This window comes from Vanellus vanellus (genome assembly GCF_965231255.1).
Source record: "Vanellus vanellus genome assembly, chromosome: 9".
NCBI classification, from domain to species: domain Eukaryota; kingdom Metazoa; phylum Chordata; class Aves; order Charadriiformes; family Charadriidae; genus Vanellus; species Vanellus vanellus.
In genome coordinates, this window is record NC_138914.1 from 12,565,299 (window position 1) to 12,585,114 (window position 19,816).

The following is a 19,816-nucleotide window of genomic DNA, read 5'->3' on the forward strand; positions in this document are numbered from 1 at the left end:
TATTTGGAGTCTAACAAGATCATGAATCAGGAAATAGCACTGCACTTTATATTATATATTTATTTATTGTGTTAGGATGAAATCTACCTGGGTCCAGAGAACAAAATTAGGCTATTACAGTCCGTGGTTTCATATAAGTTATTTTCCTCTCAATGCCTATGCCCTGTGGACAGAAATTTATTTCACTGGTACTGAATGAGAATTCTCCCATTCTCTCCCTGCCTCCAGGTATGATTTCTATACCTTTCTTCCTGCTTCCAATTTTGTATCCGTTACTCGAATGCTTGAAAACATGAAATATAATACTGACAATCACAGAGCGAGGAAGTCTGCAGTGTGTAGGGAATATTTTTGTTCCTACTCAATCCTTCTGTAATTAAAGAAATCCTACTCGGTAATTTGATGTCTTCAGTGACATTATCATCCTTCTGATCTTAACCTTTCAGTTGAATTTTAGGGGCTGGTTGGCCACTAGAAAGCAGGACTATTTTGCAGTTTACGGGATGCAGATTGGGAAGATCTCAGTTCTTCTCTGAAGTATGTCACACACTGAGTAATGAAAGACCACTTTAAATGGAATGTGTACTAAAAAATGGAAATATTAAAGTGGAAAACTACATCACAATATAAAAGAGCTCAATGTATTTAATAACTCAACAGTAATTATCTTTAATAATACTAAAAATATCACTGGAAAACATTACGAGAACTTTGTTAAGTGTCCGAACGTGTTCCGATTGCTGTATTTGATAGCTTTGCAAGAACTTAAGTCTCAAAGACTTGGAGTCTCGGTGAGATTAGATAGTATTCGTACACAAAATGCAGGAGAGAAGTTAAATGAAGGAATGGCAAGTTTATCTCACATAGAAGAATTATAAAATCATTAAGCAAGTAAAAGTTTATTCAGTCAATTGGCTAAGGCCCAGCAAGGATTTCACAACACTATCAGCAGGGTGTCGAAATATTAAAAAAGAACCAACAAAAACCAACCAACCAACAACCCAGCAACCAAATGCTCAGCTTCAGAGAAACACTCTCATTTAAGAAACACTCTCTTAAGTATTTCTTAGATAAGGAGCTCTTTATCAGCATGTGTATATGTTCTTCCTGGAATCAAGGTTCACGCAAGTTTTTTCACATGCACCGACATTCCCCGGGTGTTTTACGATTTCTCCTCCCTGAAGCACCAGGAACACAGGAGAAGTGGAAGTAACAAGCACATACAGTTACAAAGAGGTATGACATATAAATATTTTTATATTAACTTAGTAATTTGAGCTAAGATAGAGAGCACCAGTGTATAATGAGTTAACCAACAGTAACTTCTGTCACTTTTTCTTGTGCACAGAGAAAAAAGAATAAACCTCTTAAGAACATGGATGAATAGGCACGTGTGAAAGCAGGAGCACAAGGAAAAGTAGCTCATGCAACTGCTGATACAACAGAAAATTAGAAAGCTCTGAAATAAAACATAAACAAAATTGAGGTGTAACCTATGTAAAGACAATGAAAGATGTGCTCTGGACAACCAGTAAAATCCCGGTGTAACTGTATTGATTGCATCCTCTGAAACAGAATGTTTCTGAATTTCTGCTCCATGATGTATCTTTTCTTAGCAATAGTCTGGCTATCTAGGAAATATTTCACCCTACCTTCCAGCACAAACAGAAGTTTAAAAACAATGTAAATGTAAATACTTGCTGATGCCAAACACTTCATTTGCCAAGAAGAAATGATGCGTTTTGTATCAAGATTACATTGTAACCAAGATTAATTTTTGTATTGTCTCTGGCAATTCTTTAACAAAAACATCTCCTGATGAAATACAACATGTAACTCAAGTTTTATATGTTCAGGGAAACTTCTCTCAACAGCTGACTTACAAATATTCATGCAAACCAAGCTGCACTCCAACTGCCAGATACTACAGAGGGAACGTCTTGGGAGATGGCATGAGGTTCTTGAAGAAGGAGCTACACAGTGATAAAGATCTTACAGAAAAGTAGAACTTTTTAACAAAACCAATCAATGAATATACCCTAAATTCTCCTAGGAGAAGGGAAACATCTCACCATCATAATGTTAGGCAACCGTCATCCCGTCAGAACTCAGGTCAAGTCTCAAGTGACGCATCACAGCACGAATTATAAGGTCGCTTGGTGCAACTGCACAGACTGACTGATCACAAACATGCCTCCAACTTCTGTATCCAGCTCTGCTCTCTTGCTCAGTAAAAGAAATCAACCTCCATAGAAAAGCAACCACTTTATATATCTACATTTCTATATGTGGATTCATCAAAATCATCTACTATAAATTAAAAGATTAGTTCTTGGAACAAAACGGGCATCATCAAAACACAAACCTAAGAAGGGAATAGAAGGGAATAAAGGGAATAGAAGAAAAGAAGGGACAGCTGACAAGTGGTAAAGAAAGAGTGAGAAAATATTTGTGAATATATTGGATCATTATCAGATGGATATTCCCTTGCATCCAATTTTAGTTACTTTGAGAATAGCCACGTGATTGAAAATTTGCTGATGGCTGCCATTCTTAAGACACACATGTGCAAGATTCAGCCCTGGAAAGCGACCAAGCAGGAGTATTATGACTTCTACCATGGCAAAACTTTTTGATTAGAAGTAAATTTTACCGAATTTGAGTAATGCAGCACTCTCCTTCCAACAACCAAATGGTACTTTTCTAGGTCAAATGTAGTTTATAAGGCTTAAGTCATTACGCATGACTGAGCTCACCAATCACGCGACGCAAACATAGACTCATCACCACCAAGTGATAACCACATCAAGAAAACCAGAAGCTTAAAATTTGGAATGGCACAGAGACTGAAAAACTTCAGTTTCTACACAAGTAATTTGTCAAAGGAAAAACACTAACCTTAACAAGGAAATTCTTTTGCTGCAAATGACTATGCTCGGTTATAAGATTACATTGCTGGTGTTCCCCTGCTCCTCTTCTTCCTCCTGAGTTTCTATCTAGGAAATATTTCCAGAACTTGCTGGTTCAGTTACCTCTTTCAGAGGCTTGGCATTCAGAGGTTCTAGCAACAAAGCCTTATTATTACAAATACTTCAACTATAACATTTCTAAGGAAATTAGACCGAGTATCATCATCAATTTTAAATATTCTAGTGTGGGAGAAGGCTCTGAGATCAAAACACTAATTTTGTTTTTTCATTAAAAGCAAAAGGGGAAAAATAGGATAAAAATTCCAAAGCCTGGGAAAGGAAGTCAGGAAACAACAAGATGAGAGAGGATGAAAACCAGCACTACTCCGATGACTCTGGAAAATCCGAGTACATCACAAATTTTGTTTTGGTACAACAAGATGATAAACAGTACATTTGGGTTGCACAGATTTTTTTAAAAAGTTTTTTTAACCTTTCTCATTCATCCTTGTACTTGAATAACAGCCCATTCTTGAGCTTACACCCATGCAAATTCTCTGCACTCACATGTAAAGTTACATTGACTTCCAGATTACTTTTTTTTGAGTACAGACATCACCCCTGAACATTACCTTCTGGCCTTCAAACTTGTCACTTAATATCTAGTATTTAGATATTAGCTACTATCTAGAAATGAACAGTTTTGACGTGACCGCGATATTTCATCATCTCGCAGGAGTACACGCAATGAATCAGCAGTAGCACAAGAGATGCTCTGTCACTCTCTTGCACTCAGTGTTGCTTTACAGAATGACATAGTATCACAGACAATATCCAACATCTGGAACAAGCAAATCACAGACTAATACAGAACATGAAAGCCAAAAGTAATTTTCCCGGCTCCCCCTAGAGAACTATAGAAAAGGCTGAATGAAATCTTGCCGAGTCCTGTGTGGAGCCCAGTTGCAAACCAAGAGTGATACAAGATTTGCCTGGAGTTTGAACTGAGCCCTCTGCATTGTTCTGAGAGCTCACCATTAAAAGAAGAATAAATGTTAGCAATAAAAAGTCCAAGAGAATGAACATCTGAGAGCCTAGTCTAAAGATCTGCAAGGGGTCTCATAAACATACAGTAAACATCCTCACTGATGGATTCCCCAGAGGAGAAAAATTCTACATTAGCCACAAAGCACATTTTTTACAAACCATTTCTTTCTGTCTGGATACAAAGAAGCAAAGCAGAGCATTTAGCATATAACTTGTAAAATTCGAAGTTTAAAGCCAAGGAAAACAACCAAGATTAGAGCTGCTCAACAAAATTATATCTCCCTTCGCATAGTTTCTTTTTATTCTTATAATTTGTTGATGAACCAGCAAATGAGACCCTTAACTGTCAATACTGTTAGATACCATGGCTTTGTCTGCAAAAAGATAAATTAAACAGTACGGGCTCGAATCACGTCAACACTACAGGCAACTGCTGTGGGTTTTGCCACCCAACGTGTTGGTAAGGGATTAGGGTGTTTGCTGTTGATTCATACTCTGCTGCCCCGAGCTTTGAAGAATGCAGCAGGTCCTGGCAATTTTTGTTGGCTCAGGTCCCTCATACATGGGCCGTGTGTGACCAAGAGTGGCTTCTCATGAAGAACACAGCAGAAAGTTGGGCACGCTCTGCCAGAAAGGCCGTGGGAAGCAGGGTCTGTTGGCACATCCCTACCTTCAAGCAATCAGCCAGCGGGGGTGCATCTTAGAGTTACTCAGCTCCAGGCAAAAATGGCATAGGTCTCTTCTAAGGCAGAGTCTGAAAGCAAAATTACAGAGGAGATGAGTGGTAAATACAAAAGGGGAAGACAGGAGAAACACGTACCAAAGCATATGCACAGACAGAACTGGAATATCGCTCTGTTACCAACAGAGTTTACGCGTATAGGATACGCACATACAGGATTCTGTTTCTCCTCCTGGCATTCAGCCCTGGGGGTGAAACAGCTGATGCTTTAGGCTACAGCGGTCCGTCCTTTTTCCAGCTGGTCAGATACCAGCTGAGGGACCCCCATAAGCACCACATAGCTCTGGCAACAAGGACCTGCAAGTTGAGTTTATGCCTGCACAGAGGTGCTCCAGGTGGCCTTTAGCTGCTGAAATTCCTACTGCCCTCACATCTACTCCTTGTCCTCTCCCAGGTCACAGCAGAAAAGGATGTGAATGAAACAGCTACTCTAGTCACGGACTACCTCTTGGGGCCCATCATGTTAAGATCCTATAGTCTGGAGCTGAAGTGAGATAATATTTGAGAAAAGGAAAACGCGCATCTAGAGAAAATATCTGGCATAAAACACACAGAACATCTAAAGAAAAGGAAATGACAACAAACAAGCTCCACAGTCAAGGAAAGGGTAAAATCTTGGCCCTACTGAAGTCAGTGGGATGTTCGCCAGAAAGCTGTAGACAACTTGTTTTATCCAGGATTTTTAATTAGCGATTAAATGATTCAATGGCAAGTTAGCTGTTTCAAGAAGGAAAAAAATCATAGAATAGCTCCAGCATGCCTCTCCCTGCCCTGCCTACCCCTTGGGAAGCAGATCATACACAGCTTTTTCATGGGAGACTTGACAGGTATTCCATTGAACCTTAGCTGAAATCTGTAGTTTCCCAGGCCCTGCCTCCTTCCCCAGTTTGGGGATGAAGATAGGAAACACCTGCTAATGACACCAGAGACATAGCAAACAGCAAAAGTCATGTGTCAGCAGAAAGCACACTGGAAGCCCGGCCTCTCCCGTACAGATACAGTCTATCTGATGGTGAATAGCATATAGGAAGAAACAGGATGCTGCATTCATTTAATTGACATATATTTGAAGGGATTTGAATTATTCTGGAGTGACATACCCACAAATAAATAAGGTGTCTCCCTGCCTTAAGGCATAAGTCACTTTGTTAAAAGCCCCATGACCCAAATGATCTCTTCGCACCGCACGCTTCTGTAATTCAGCTTGGTTTTTCTGCTTTTCTCCGTCTCCTTCTGCTTTTCCCTCTCCAAAGTACACTGGTTTCCATGGAAACAAAACACGTCATCGGAATGGACAGAACTTGGTGACATCCCCATGAGCAGAGTGAAATTGCAATTTAAATACGCATTTTGCAATTTCTAACATGAGCTGAGGAAGGCGATGGGCAATTACCCTGCGCACGTGTGTGTACATGTGTTTGCGTGGGCGGCTGCGGTGCGCGCACGCACTCCCTCTCGCCCCACGATTTACACACATGCAATGCCACCGGCTTCCCGGGACGACACACAGCAGAAGGCTCGGCAGAATCCATCCCATCCTATTCTGCTTTAATATAGCTGAAAATTGCTTTGACAGCTGAATAGCTTCTTTGTTTATAACTCGTTCTTAGCTGACTCTGCTGCATTATGTAGCTTTGTAAAGAGATTACTTTGTCAAGAACTGAACATATATGGTCTGAGCATGAACAATTCAGCATGATGAACTGCATTCATTTTATATGACGTATGGGGCTGCAATCTTGCTGCCTTTAATGTGCCTGCTTTTCTCTGTCGGTTTCGTTTTCTGATCTTAAGTATTTTCAAAATTTTCTTGGAGTCTTTGGGATTATCTTATTTACCCTTTCCTGAACAAATACAGAGAATTTTTAATATGTCACATCTCAATATGTTGTTTCTTGCCCTAAATGCTGCACAGAACTAAGTTTTTGTTGTGCGTAACAGATCATCGTTATCCAGTTAGCTAATTATCTACCTGCAAATATCCTATTCCTGCCCTAAACTGCTACAGTTTTGTTAGTATTTGAATTAGTATTTCAATACAGCAGTGCCCCACCAAAGGCTTAGAAAATGGACCCCACAGTAGGGAACACCATATAGAACATTTGCAGCTTCTTACCCCATCTTTTCATCCCCAGCCCTAAAAGCAGCCCTAAGCAGGCAGATCTCCTGGTCTGCATGACTTCAGTACAGCTAGTAAGCCAGTCCCTCGTCTTTACAAAGCCTTATCAAAAATACTAAAGCAAAACCAGCCTGCACAGCATTGCTGGCACTATCAGGGCCTTGCAGTGTGCACTGAACGAGCTTTGCCAGCTCTGCTGGCTATCGCTTTTAATGATGCTTGAGTTGACTGCACCAGTGGTCTCTTATCACCATTGCAATTTCTACTTCTAGCCATGGCTTGTTTGGAAATTACATTATTTCAGATTCACTTTGTGCCCTGCCTGGAGGCACAACACAGGCTCAGGGCATTTTTCTCTGTTTTCTCCTGGCTTTTTCTTCTCTTTCTCCCTCCATCAATTTTTTAAATAAACACCATTAATTTCGATGGGTAGATGATATGGTCCAGTATAAAGATGACTAAGAACATTAATTGTCCTAATGGCAAAAGTCCTACTGGCTTTGTAGGAGGCATTACATTGATCTTTTGTGGGCTGGAGACTGGGAGCTTTACTTAGAGACATCACTGGAGGCTTTTCTTCTGCGGGACACAGAGCTGGGCCTTGAAGCATCTTGCATTTCAACAGTTTTTGCTCAGCCCATGAACTGGCAGAACTCCAATTTACTCTACGCCCTGCATTTTGTACTCCGTGGTATTTTACCACTTCTGAAAATACCGACCTTCTCTAAAAACAGAGGGGAAGTTTGTCAGACAGACAGATCCCTCCTTATCTCTTAGTCATAACCACGATCCACTTCGGATGATTTAAAGAGCTTTGTACATATTTACCTTTAAAAAAAAAAAGACAAGAAAAAGACTTTGCAAATCACTGTTTGAAAACAGAAGTCACAGAAAGATTCCTCACAACCTTATTTGCTCCCACTCATACTCCTAATGTGCACATATTTCACAAGAGTTGGCACACTATGTGCTAATTTGTTGAATATATATATATTTTAAATTCACCATCTGTGTGGAAGTTCTTTGTACTAGAAACTAGTGTCTTGACTAATGAATTCCTTATCTTCCATCCCTTTGGCAAACAATGGACTGTTGTCTATCACTGATGAAAAAAACACCGCTGACCATGCAATATTCAGGTAAATGATGAAAGGCGGCACAGGCGGTTTAGAAACAATTATTCTTGTTGCAGTGGGAATTTTTAGATTTAGCAAGAAGTCATGAGATCTTCAGAGAGTCAGTAAATTTCCACAGATGGTTTCTGTTCTTCACCCCCCCTTGTGGCAAACCTGGCTGAACCACCAAACATGTCTCAATCGGTCTGCAACCTGCTCTGCCGCAGGAGCCTTCGGAAAATCCCAGGCCAGCAGACACCAGCTGTATTGGGTTATGGTAGGTGCCAATAGAGGCAGCAGCGATTTGCACCATCATGGCTTGTGCGTGTCGGTGGGAGAGGGTTGAAGTCAACTGGATGAAATGCACCAACACCATTGTGCAAAAAAAGAGCATGATGGAGAGAAAAGGATAATCAACCTTTGCAGAGGAGATGTAAATAATTTCCAAGGTTGGAGGCCCTCGATACAGAGAGAAAATGAGAAGTAGAGAGGGGAAGGAAGGTGTGTCATCAACTTGCAGCATGATCTTTCTGGAGTAAATAATATAGCTTTGCATATGCTAGTGTGCCTCACGCTTTCCTTCAAGAAGAGCTCCATATTGTTAACATCCTAGATGCTGGATTTCCACGTTCATACATCTTCTCATTTTAGTGCAGCTTATACCTAGAAATCTGAATGTAAGTCTCCAAAAACATTTCAAATCACTGCCTCTGACTTGAGTCTGGGTTGTTCCCTGCCAGTGCATGAATGTGACTATCCTTCTATAAGGTAATAGTTAATGACAAGCTCAGTACGTCCCACCTAGAGAGGCATCCATGGGTCACTGAGTGTCAGACTACAATGATACAAGGAAACACAAGAGCATATTAAAGATCACTTTTCCAAAAGGCACCTTAAATTTTGGGCCCTGACAATGGGTCAGTACATAAGTCCTTTTGACTAAAGGCATAAAACTCAGATTAGGTGCTTCAATTTGGAGAAACACAAATGTTTCGAGCACAATATCAGTCAAGAAATAACGATTAAAATTCAGAGGAACCTGCTGCAGTTTAAGGAGGCAAGTAACAATACAGCAGAATCAGGCAAAGCCAGCCATCAGTGAAATGATGAATTTACTCCATTTGGTGTATGGCTTTTTTGTGTTTTCTCTCCAGGACTGTGCCAGGGAATACGTTAGACAGCAGACTCCAGGCTCGTGTCACCTCTGACTCCCCACTGGCTCAGCAAGGCTCAGATGGTTGACTTGCATTAAGCTCCTCAGGGACATGAAAATACGTTTACCCAGAACTGAGATCTTGTATGTTCTGGTTTCCAGAAAGATGACTGAAAATGCAAGGGCTGATGCTATTAGCAGGTGGATACTTTCCTTGTTCAGGGTGCTTTCAGCCTTTTGTACTTCTTGGAAGAGTGGGCACGGCAGGAGCAGAACCACCGGCCCAGCTCCCAGTGCCCATATTCCTATAAAGGCAACAGTGCTGGGCATGGGCACGTAATAGGGATTAGCAGGTCAGGCCACTATAGATCAAAGCATTTAAGACTGCAACTGCAGAGCTGAGTAACTCAAGGAAGTCTGGGGCTATTTCAAATGGATCTTTACTGCCAGTGACAATTTTTTCAGAAGGATTGGCAAACTTTTTGTGGATCTCAGCCAAACAGTTTCTAAAAGAAACTTTGGAAATCCCAAAACAGAAAGAATCACCCCAAAGAAGCTCTGATGTGGTTTTCTTTGATGACAAGGGATAAGGGTAGGTGCAAGAATTTCCTCATTCTCTCATCTCCGAGACAGGCAGCATGGTTTTGCACAACCGCGACAGCCCAGCTCAGCCATCCACAGGGCATTTCAACTTTTCCCTCAGCAGGGCAAAATTCCTCCTGAAAAAGAAGCGATTGGAGAAGGAATCCCCAAGAGCCACTGCCCTAGCGTGAATGCTGCGAAGTTCTTCCAGTCCCACTCTGTAAACAGGAATTGCCTTTGGACCCTTAAAAAACATGCACTATATCATTCTGGAATGGCGCTAATCTCTCTACCGTGGAGGTCAAAGCAAAGCTTTCTATTATAAGCTGCGTGAAACACACCTACTTCCCAGCCACTCGCTTGCAGGGAACAAAATCCAGGCAGCCAAAATGGTCCGTGTGTAACAGGATGCTGGAGCAGGCACTTAAGGCAACGTGTGCAAGCCATTTTGGAGCTGTGAGACCTCCGAGCTGGAGGCCGAGCCCTCGGTGAGGCAATACTGGCTCAGTGTCACAGTCACAGAAGAGGCAGTTTTCTCTTTGCTTCCTTGCAAAAGTCAATGATCTATTCATGGGTGATACCATCTGGAGAGGCCACTGCCTCACCTCCAACCCAAGGTCCAGCAGGGCCTTGCCATGGTGCTCCCTACCACGGTCCTCACCTGCCCCTGCCATGCTTTCATCTTCCCTTGCACCTTTGCAACAGTCATCCATCTCGACAGCACTTACGACAGCTACAACCCGGGTAAGACTGGGCCTTGTGGTTAGGAGTGACAACAGCCCAAACTTGGAGTCATGCTGGCTGGAGCAATGACTGACATGTCCCAAAGCATGAACACTGATACCCAGGGCGTGGTAAGCTGGGGGTTAGCTGAGGACCCTCAACTTCTTTCTTTAACACATTTTCTGTGTATTTTCCTAGGGGTCCAGAGTCTACATTGGCTTTCCTGATAAACTTATCAGTAGAACATTCGTTTCATTTGTACTGTTTACGCAGAGCCTATTTCTCCAGTTGGTAAGTTGGGATTGAGTGAAAAGTGACCCTGTGTTTTGTTCCTTACCCCACGAACATTGCTCCTAGCGGTGCGTGCTACGCATGAGAAGATGGGGAAAAGATGCTGTGTCAGGGGCCAGCCCTCCCCCACCCCTATCCCAGAGGCCTTCACCTCCATGCTGGGGGTCCTCTGCATCATTCCCAGCCCCAATACAACCCCTAGAGATGAGGAAAGGCTGTGGCACAGTATGTGGATGCCGATTACATCTCCAAACAGAAGGAACACACAATTGGAGGGATCCGCCTGCTTTCTAGCCCCTTTGTGCTCAGGGGCAGAAATACAAATAAGCCTAAACGTCTTTTTCCTGCTTATGTGAACCGAGATCCGTTTTTCAATAGCAGGCCCTGGTAGATAAGTATTCCCTTTTCTTGCTATTTATTTTTTGGGAGGGAAGGCCTTTCACTGGCTCCCATGACACTCCCCCTCCAGCTCCCGGGAGGTGCAACCGCACGCATAGCGGGTAGAGCTATGGTTGAGGGATGCTCCTGCACTCACTGGAAGCTGGCGTTGCCATGCCAACCATGCGTAGCCTGTGCACAGGTAGCCCAGGGCACAGCAGGCTGCTACGGGTCTGTGCTTTTTGCAGATAGATTAGTCCCAGGACCCTCCAGCAGAGGATTTGGTTGAAGCTTCTTGCCATGACCACAGGACGGGTGATGGTGTCCCTGTGCATTCTCAGCTCAGCTGCTCATCTCCCACCTCCCCCCCCCCACCATGGGGCCCATTTGCTCGGGTTGCCTCAGGGAGAATAGGACCATAAACTTTACGAGTGAGTTTTCCTCCTAAATGAATTACATAACACAACCATTGCTAACAGCTCGTGTTGTTTCAGAAGGACCACAGAGCCAGAAGCCGTTAGGAATGGCAACAATCCTCCCAACAAGCCCGGGCACCCGCTGGCAGGAGCGGCACCCGCCCTTCACCCGCACAGCACGTAACCCCCGAGACAGAAACCCAGAGCCCATCTGAAGCAGAACACGCAGGACACCAACAATCACCTTTCCTCTGCTTAAACTCACCAAAAGGGGTATTTTAAAAACGGTTCTTTCCAAAAGGCACTAAGCGACAATCGCAGCTCTGTGCAAAGCCAACAGAGGTGGAGGGCCCTGCGGCCAGCTCAGGGGATGAAGATTCGGGTTTGAACTTTATTGTCTTATTGCACTTGGAGAATTTCCTAGGTAATTTCCTGGGTATTTTTGAGGTTACTTCCTTATTGCTTTCTGGGTAAACTAGGTCAAAATGCTTGCCTCGTCTAAACTTCAGTTTGTCAACATATGAAATGAAGGCAATACGACAAGTTGTCGCCTGCTTTTTCTCTATGGAGTTTGACCTTACAAAAAGGCCATACAATGCTCTTCTCCTTTGTTAGACCCACAAAGGCCTTCGAAATCCCCAAGTTTGCAACAGCTGAAAGTGCTGCATGTTGCTATAGGCACCTCAAGAAGAGCACGTGTGAAATGCAGGCGACAACTAGACTGATTAAAAAAGATGTGCTTGGGGTTGGGTAGCATTTTGTCCCTAAGAGAAAAAAAAAAAAAACAAAACAACAACAAAATCCTAAAACAGTGTATCTTCCATAACTGTTTTTTCTTGAACACGTAGGAATACCTTTACAGATCACAATATCCAAATTCTCAAGAAGCACTATAAGAACAAAGAGATTCCACCATGCACTGTGCTGCATCCCAGGTCTGGTTGTTCCCTCCTGCGACACTGCAGTGCATCCCAGCCTCGGCGGCTGCTACTCTGCACACACTGTCCACCTGTGCCGACCTTCTCAATCAAAAGCTGAGCATTTAAAACCACTGTAATATTTGGGGGTCCTGCAGTGGGATCTGATAAAGGGAAAGCCACTGTGAACAGGCAACGCAGACAGACAGGTTGTCAAGTGCCTTTGAGTCCAGATTGACACATGACTATCAGGTTTCCCTTAGCAAAAAGGGGTAGTCTACAGTACCACAAATAGGAAACATGAAGTTTTTTCAAAGGCAGGCATTTTTTTTAATGTCTGCCAGCAACAACATTTTACTGCATTGTTAACGTGCAGGGTAAAATCTACCAACCAACAGCACCCAAGACATTAGGCTGTTCTTCAGAGACCACCTCTATTTCAGAGTCTGCATTACATATGGCAATAAACCTGGACCAATTTCAGTGTATGTTACACTGCATCAGCATTTTCATACTATCTATAGCTTCCCGTCCTTTCTCATATAAGATCCAGCAATCTGGATAGCTTGTTTACTTGAGTGACTCCTTACTCATTTAGTGTTTCAGAATTTTGGGGTAATTTTGTCATCAGGTCTTTAAAACATACCCACAGTCTTTTCAGGGGCAGAGATAACCAGATTAAAAATTACAACGTAGCAAGACCACTACAGGGAGACAGAGGAGCAATGCTGTTGTCACAGCAGTATGGCCATGACTGTTGCTTCCTATAGCATCCTTTGGCTGCCTTCCCCTCTCTGAGTGCCCCTTGCCTGGCTCCTCCTTCTCTACCATCCCTCCTATGAGCTATATACCTTCTGTTTCATGGCTCTGTGTGGGCTGTTTCCATGTTATGGTATCTTCACGAGTCATTACTATGACTTACGCAGCCAGGCTTGGTACACAGGTTCAATAGTGCAAGTCCTTTGGACCACATTCCTCAAGTCCATTTTTCATCCCATTATCAGATTCATACTGAATAAAGGCCGAGTGGAAAATCCCAGTATGAAAGGCACTCCTGCAGCTGACGTTCACACAATGGCTAAATTCAGAGAAGGTTTGGTGGGACACCTCTCCATATACTGGACCATGTGAATTGTTTGTGTTTAGTCTAGTTTGAACAATTTCTGGTATCTCAGGGTCAAAGTCTCACTTTCCATAGGTAAACATTTTAGAGGACTCATATATTAATGACACCTCACTAGCTAGAATCACTAGCTAGTTCTGCCTAAGCAGTTAACTTGGACAGAAAAACATTCAACCACTGACTCTGAGACGTGAACTGGCTCCAGGCCTTAAAATGGGGACCATTTGCTATGCTGCTTAACTATAGCAATTACGCAGCCGAGGCTGAGGAGTCAAGAGAACAAAGCTACTCGAAGACATTAGGAAGGTCCCTCACTGCCTGTTGAGAACAAAAAACCAGCTATTTTTTGACAGTTTTAAAGCTCCTTTGCTTGCTACAGTAGAATAAAAGAAAGTGTCATAGTGATGGCTGCAGTCATCTGGTGATAATGACCTTCGGCCACACCAGGTCCTTTAATGCACATGTGTGTCTTGTGCTGCACTGAACGGAGCCTATAGATACATGCATCCAGGAGCACTCCTGCACATACGGTCCCCAGAGGAGTTTTGCAAACTGCTCATATGAACTGTTGCATTAAATTACATTTAGCTCAAGCGATCAGTAGCTCATCGGTTGACCTCTGGCTCTGATTCCTAATAACTAGAAGCATCTGACATAAAGCCCTTAGAGAAGGCACAGGGAAAGAAATAACCACGCTAATTAAGCTATGCAAAGTGCCTTGGAGTGCTCCATTTCAAGGATACCCTGATATTTCTGACCCATTACAAGTAATGGCAGAAAAATTTCAGGAATTTAATGTGGAGTGTTTAATTGAGACATAGAGGAAAAGAAATCTGTAGAATTTAAATTTGATTTCTTCCTTACAGCTAAACCATATCAGCTTGGAAGACTCAGTAAATATTCTTAGCCACTAATGTGTCTTTATTTTGATTGTACAGGAGGTAAATCATCCTTATAAGCATGATAGAAAACCATGTTGGCCTGGCATGTTTATGATGAATTTTTTGCTCCCAGTCCAAATGTAAATGCAATAGTCCTATTGCCATATCCTGCTTAGCACTTAGATACCATTTTTAAAATTTATTTCCATCATTTAAACCTAAGGACACAGAAGATTGTTTTGAATTTTACATACAATAAATATTCCTTTCTGAGAGTGAACCTGTAAAAATGCAGCCTATTTAATAATACACTAAGCATCTTTCACATCCAAACCCCTTAACTTCCACAGTATCCTCAGAGGAAACATATGTTGGTTTACCCACTTTAAAAACATGGTTAAAGTAAGGCTTAAAAAAAAGAAAGTGACTTACCAACATCAAAATGCATGTTTGGTACGGAGCTGGGGAGAGGAAATTCTGATTCAGATTCCTAGCTGTCTGCTCTATCAGTTTGATGGTACTTTCCTTGCCTACAATTAGAAACAGATTATCTGGATGTCCCATTCAAATGAAAGGTGTTGAATGGGAGACAACTCTTCTTCCTAGGATGGTTTGGAGCCCCCAGAAGAATTTCTAGTTGTTCTTCAAATGAAAATGCAAGAATTATTACCTGATTTGGGTAATAATTTCACTAGTAGACAAAATTCAAGCCTCCTGTATTGTAAAATAGCTGCCCTTTTTAACTTACCCTGCTACCTGGCATCTGTGTCTTCATCCAGACTCACCCCATCGCTGAAGAGTGTCAGAGTACCCCTTTTTATAGCTGTAAAGACGAGCTCAGAGCACAGCCCAGGCTCTGAATATTTGGGAATTCAAACTTTAGTTCATACTCATCACAGATGTCATACTGGGATAGCCTTTCTGTACTTCTCCATGTTGCTGAAGATTAAATGAATTGGTTATGATTAATACAGGAGGATCACAACTAATAAAAGTCCTTTCCATCCAAGTGTTTTTATTCAGTGTCTGGAAGATGACCCAAATACTTGGACCAAGTTTCTCTAGACACATTTCTCAGTTTTTCCTGTTAGTGGGAACGCAAAGAACTGGATATGCAGTCTCCTAACCCTCTGGTTTGTGCCTCCACCTATATTTAACCTATATACCTGGGCAACTGCTTGCTACTACCACTAGCTGAAAGAATTACAGTGGAAGTGACTGATGAACCTGAGAAGAATCGGAGTAAAGACAGCCTACAGTTACAGCATTTTCTCCTTCTGACCTCCTAACCAGAGCAGTATCCTGCAGAGAGAGAAATCTAGATCCCATTGAATGGGAGAAAGCTGACCGGGAAAGGCAGTAGCATCCCTTTGATGGCAGAGCCAAGGAAGAAAACTATCTAACTTTCCATTGCAAAGCTTCCACTGGACCAAAAACAAAACAAGCATTCAGTTTGGTTACACTCGAGACTGGCTTTTTAAATACTTATCTGGGCCTCCTATTCTTTCTCCAGTTCTGGACGCTGAATGCTGCGCCCTCTCCCGCGGCATGCAGCCTGGCTTGGGGAAATCTCTGTGCCTGACTTGTGCTGCTCCGCATTTCCTAATGGTCTCATGCGCTAGCCTAAGCTGCCTTATAGGGTAATAATCTATTCGCAGGTTTAATACGATAAGGAACAAGAAAGTATATATTTCTGTTGTTTTATTTACATAAAGAGCAATGCAACTGGCTCTCCCCGTCTCAGTCTTGTGCTATTAATAAAGTCCATGTGAGGAATATACAAATTTACACCACGTGTGGAACCTGTCGACATAACTAGTCTCTAGCTAGAATACTTTCCATGCCATGTATCTCCATATAGCCCATCTTTCTGGGGCATGTGACCCAGAAACATGTCATCGGGACACACGTAGTCACTGGACTGATGAAAGGAATTCAAGGGAGACAGGAGCAACAATGCTGCTTCTTCCAACCTCCCCTGCTTGTTGCTACAGCTCTCTGAAAAAGTTAACGAGACATGAAAAAGATGTCGTCGTCCCAACTTGGCCCTCGTTTTACCTTTCATACAAAAGGCTTTTATGTAAGGGCATATTTTTCCAGAGATTATTAAGAAAAAGGAACTAAAAATCCACAGCTGTCAGTTTTTAAAAGCAAATAATCACTCCCACGCAACGGCTGAAAGGCAAACTTGTACCTAAAGACTTGCAACTGGCATCACGGACATGTTTCATTGTCCAATCAAAGTGTTAAAAATAAAAATAAACAGAGCCCACAAAGAGAAAAATACACTGGATTTTAACATTCTTTCACAATTCATAACCAAAGCTGCGGTCAGCAACATGGAGCGAGAAAGACGTTTGGTTATAAGTCATGACTTTAATCAGACAGTCTCACTGGCGTCTCGTGGAAACCTTCCAAATTAAATGGATGTACAAATCAGAGACATTCAGACTAAAGATGAAACATCACAAATTGCTCTTTTGTCTAGAATAAATACAACCAAAACAGACAAATGCTCAGGAAGATAACTGATACAACGTTGTTCCCGTGGGCACCTTTGTTAATGATTAACCCAGTGTGTTTTAAATGCCTAAAACAATGAAACTTAGTGGACAAGCTATTCTAGTCCTCTGGGCATGAACTGCCCTCCTAATCTCTGCTCACCAGGTCTCCCCACAGCCACATCCTTCTAACGCCCGCCTGGCTTCTTCCTTCCAGCCTCCAGCTGGTGACTCACTCTATTTAATCAGCGCAGCCATCAGGATATTCACCTACCAAATCAGAGCAACCCTTCACCTCGCTGCCGTGACCTCTGCCGTGCCTGTTCCCAACTTTTGTTTATTACTTTCACTCATTGCGCCAAATCTGAATTTAGACTGTCAGTGCTTCAGGGCAAAGCTCCCATCATGCGTGACATGAAGTTCCCCCTCCTGTCGCACAGTCTGTGCACACCTTTCGTAAGCGTAAGTGTCTTAACTGCCCAAAGGGATGAAGGAAAGACAGGACCACACTCCTCAGGCCTGATTAGATTTGAAATCAAGGGTAAAACTTCCACTGGCATCAACAACGCTGGATCAGCCAGGAAGGGACTGATCCTGAATGTACTGCTAAGTGCCTCTTGAAGGGTCTGCATCTCCTCTATGGTGAGGGATTTCATCTTGCAGATTAAAGTCCTAAAGCCAACAAACCATTTTAATGAGACCCGTGAAACTCCTCCAGCAACACTTGTTCAAAAGTTACCTGTCATGAAAGAAAGGACTCTTGAGATCAGGGGTCACCAGAGGGTATTTTATCTTTCCCTGTATTTTCTCCTTCCCTGTATTTTCTCCAGAAAGAATAAAGGAGATGGAAAATAAAATGTGAGATTATGTCACAGCAGAGGAATGTCTGTACTTATAGGAAGATAAGCCCTTTCCACTGAAGTCAAGTAATCTTCAAACGATGACTATGAGCTGCATTGCCATGCACTCTACAGAGTTTTGTATAGTCTCTCCACTTCCTCGTCAATATTACCCTTGTACTTTATGTGAAAAAACTGCATTACATATTACATTATATAGCTCAGCTGATCTTAACATCCCCTCCAAGTCCAGTTACTAATTAGAATAAGGAAGAACATCAATGCAAGCAGCAGAACTTTTGATTGTGTCAGACTGACAACAAATACTTTAACAAAGAAAATGATCAAATCACATCCTGGACATAGCGTTCGATTATCTACAGGCAGATTATCTGGGCCACAGATTGACCCGCTCTGTCTTCCCCCTACAGCTTTGGCTGCATCACAGCCAGGACACAGACTCAGACCTGCTGACAGTTTCCCATGGTTATCCCTGTGCTCCCAGGAGCTGCACTTACTACATTTTAAAAGACGAACACACTGAATAGTCACTGTCTCACTGGCACATGTTTCGTATTAGCTGTGGGAAATCTCCCCCTCCCTCTCCCTGCCCTTCTTCATTATCTGGATAACTGGCTGCAGACCTTCTCTGGAGGAGCAGTTTTGGTAGTCATCGCAGGCGTTTATTATGAAAGAAGGAGCTCAGTCATACTGATATCTTAATTATGAGAACACAAAGGCCACATAACACAAAGTTTTTGCTTTCCAGACCCCTGTATTTCAGATCTCATTCTGCATCCATCAGTCAACCCTGACACTTCTACACAGGCCAGGCTCCCTCCTCTGCAGAGTTCATCAGCCCAAGGTTTGTCTGGAGGAAATCCCCACTTCAAACATGGATTTTACTGAAGTTTGATGACGCAGAAACGTATCAAAGCAGCATTCTGCAGAAAAGCAGGGTATGGGCAGCAGTGACCTCCAGTTCTCTCTGTCCACGTCCTGTTGCAAAGGTGCTCTATTTGTATTTATGTTGATAAGCGACAGAGGGGCTCCAGGGTGCTATGGCACTTTTTGGGCTCTGGAGCAGCAGGAACTCCTTGCTCAGTGGGGTGGAGCCGGGAGCCTCAGGCTGAAAAAACTGGCTGGTCACTACCCAGACCGCAAGGATTTCAAAACATATGGTACCCATGGGCTGGATCTACCCACTTGCAACACATTGCTTTCTCCCTATGCCATCTACTCCCTTCCAAAAATCCCACAATTGCTTTTATTGCAACTTAGCTCATCTCCCTTTGCTGAAGGGAAAACACGCGGCACTTTTGGACTGTATCTGATATAATGGTTCTGTTCACAGTTTCTAAACTCCCCTTTAACCATAGCCCAGGGAGTCAGCAAAGAGGTAAGTCCCACTGAGCTGCACAAACACCTCCACGCTGTGTTCATAGGTATCCAGAGAGAAAGAGAGCACACCTACCTCAGGATGCAGGATCTGACCGAGAGACCTAGGAAGAGTCCTGATGAGGCACGAGGAGCATCTCAGACCTGAGGAATTAACCTGTTTCATTGCAACTGAACAAGGACCTCAGCCCATGCAGGCAAGATTAACAACAAAAGCATATTTTCGCATTATTTATCCAACAACATAAAGATACATCACATTATTTCAGGATATCTGTTCTTCGCTATACCATGCTCGATGGGAGATGAAAGAAGCAAGGCTTGTAGTCATTTGGGAATAACAGGAGGTGAAGAGTTGGTCAAAAATGCAACACCTAAGAGTTATTAGCTGACAGCAGACCCTTCCTTCCCTAGATTCTTCTTTTCTGCCTCTGGTAACAGTGTAACAGAAGGAACAACTTTATTTACCTGAGATTTGCTTATTTACTTCTCCATTAAGAGTCAGGTACACAAGGGGTTGTACTTTTCTTTCTACTGGATACAGTTGCTGTGAGCTTCCAAAGAAAAGTCCCCCCTGTATCAGGTACCACACATTCAGTTCGGGACTGCGACTTCTCCGAAATATCTAGTGATATAAATTCTTGGAACAAAGTGGGAAGGAACCTTGTGCCATACATATGGG

At 42.7% G+C, this 19,816-nt stretch overlaps 1 long non-coding RNA gene across 1 annotated transcript; it reads right to left on the reverse strand.

Moving 5' to 3' along the window:
- Positions 1-4,625: 4,625 nt before the first annotated feature.
- LOC309675461 lies at positions 4,626-19,684 on the reverse strand. The gene is made up of 2 exons (XR_014269499.1): positions 19,603-19,684; positions 4,626-4,710 (listed from the first exon to the last, which is right to left on the reverse strand). It is a non-coding gene; the product is annotated as an uncharacterized lncRNA (long non-coding RNA).
- Positions 19,685-19,816: the final 132 nt, after the last annotated feature.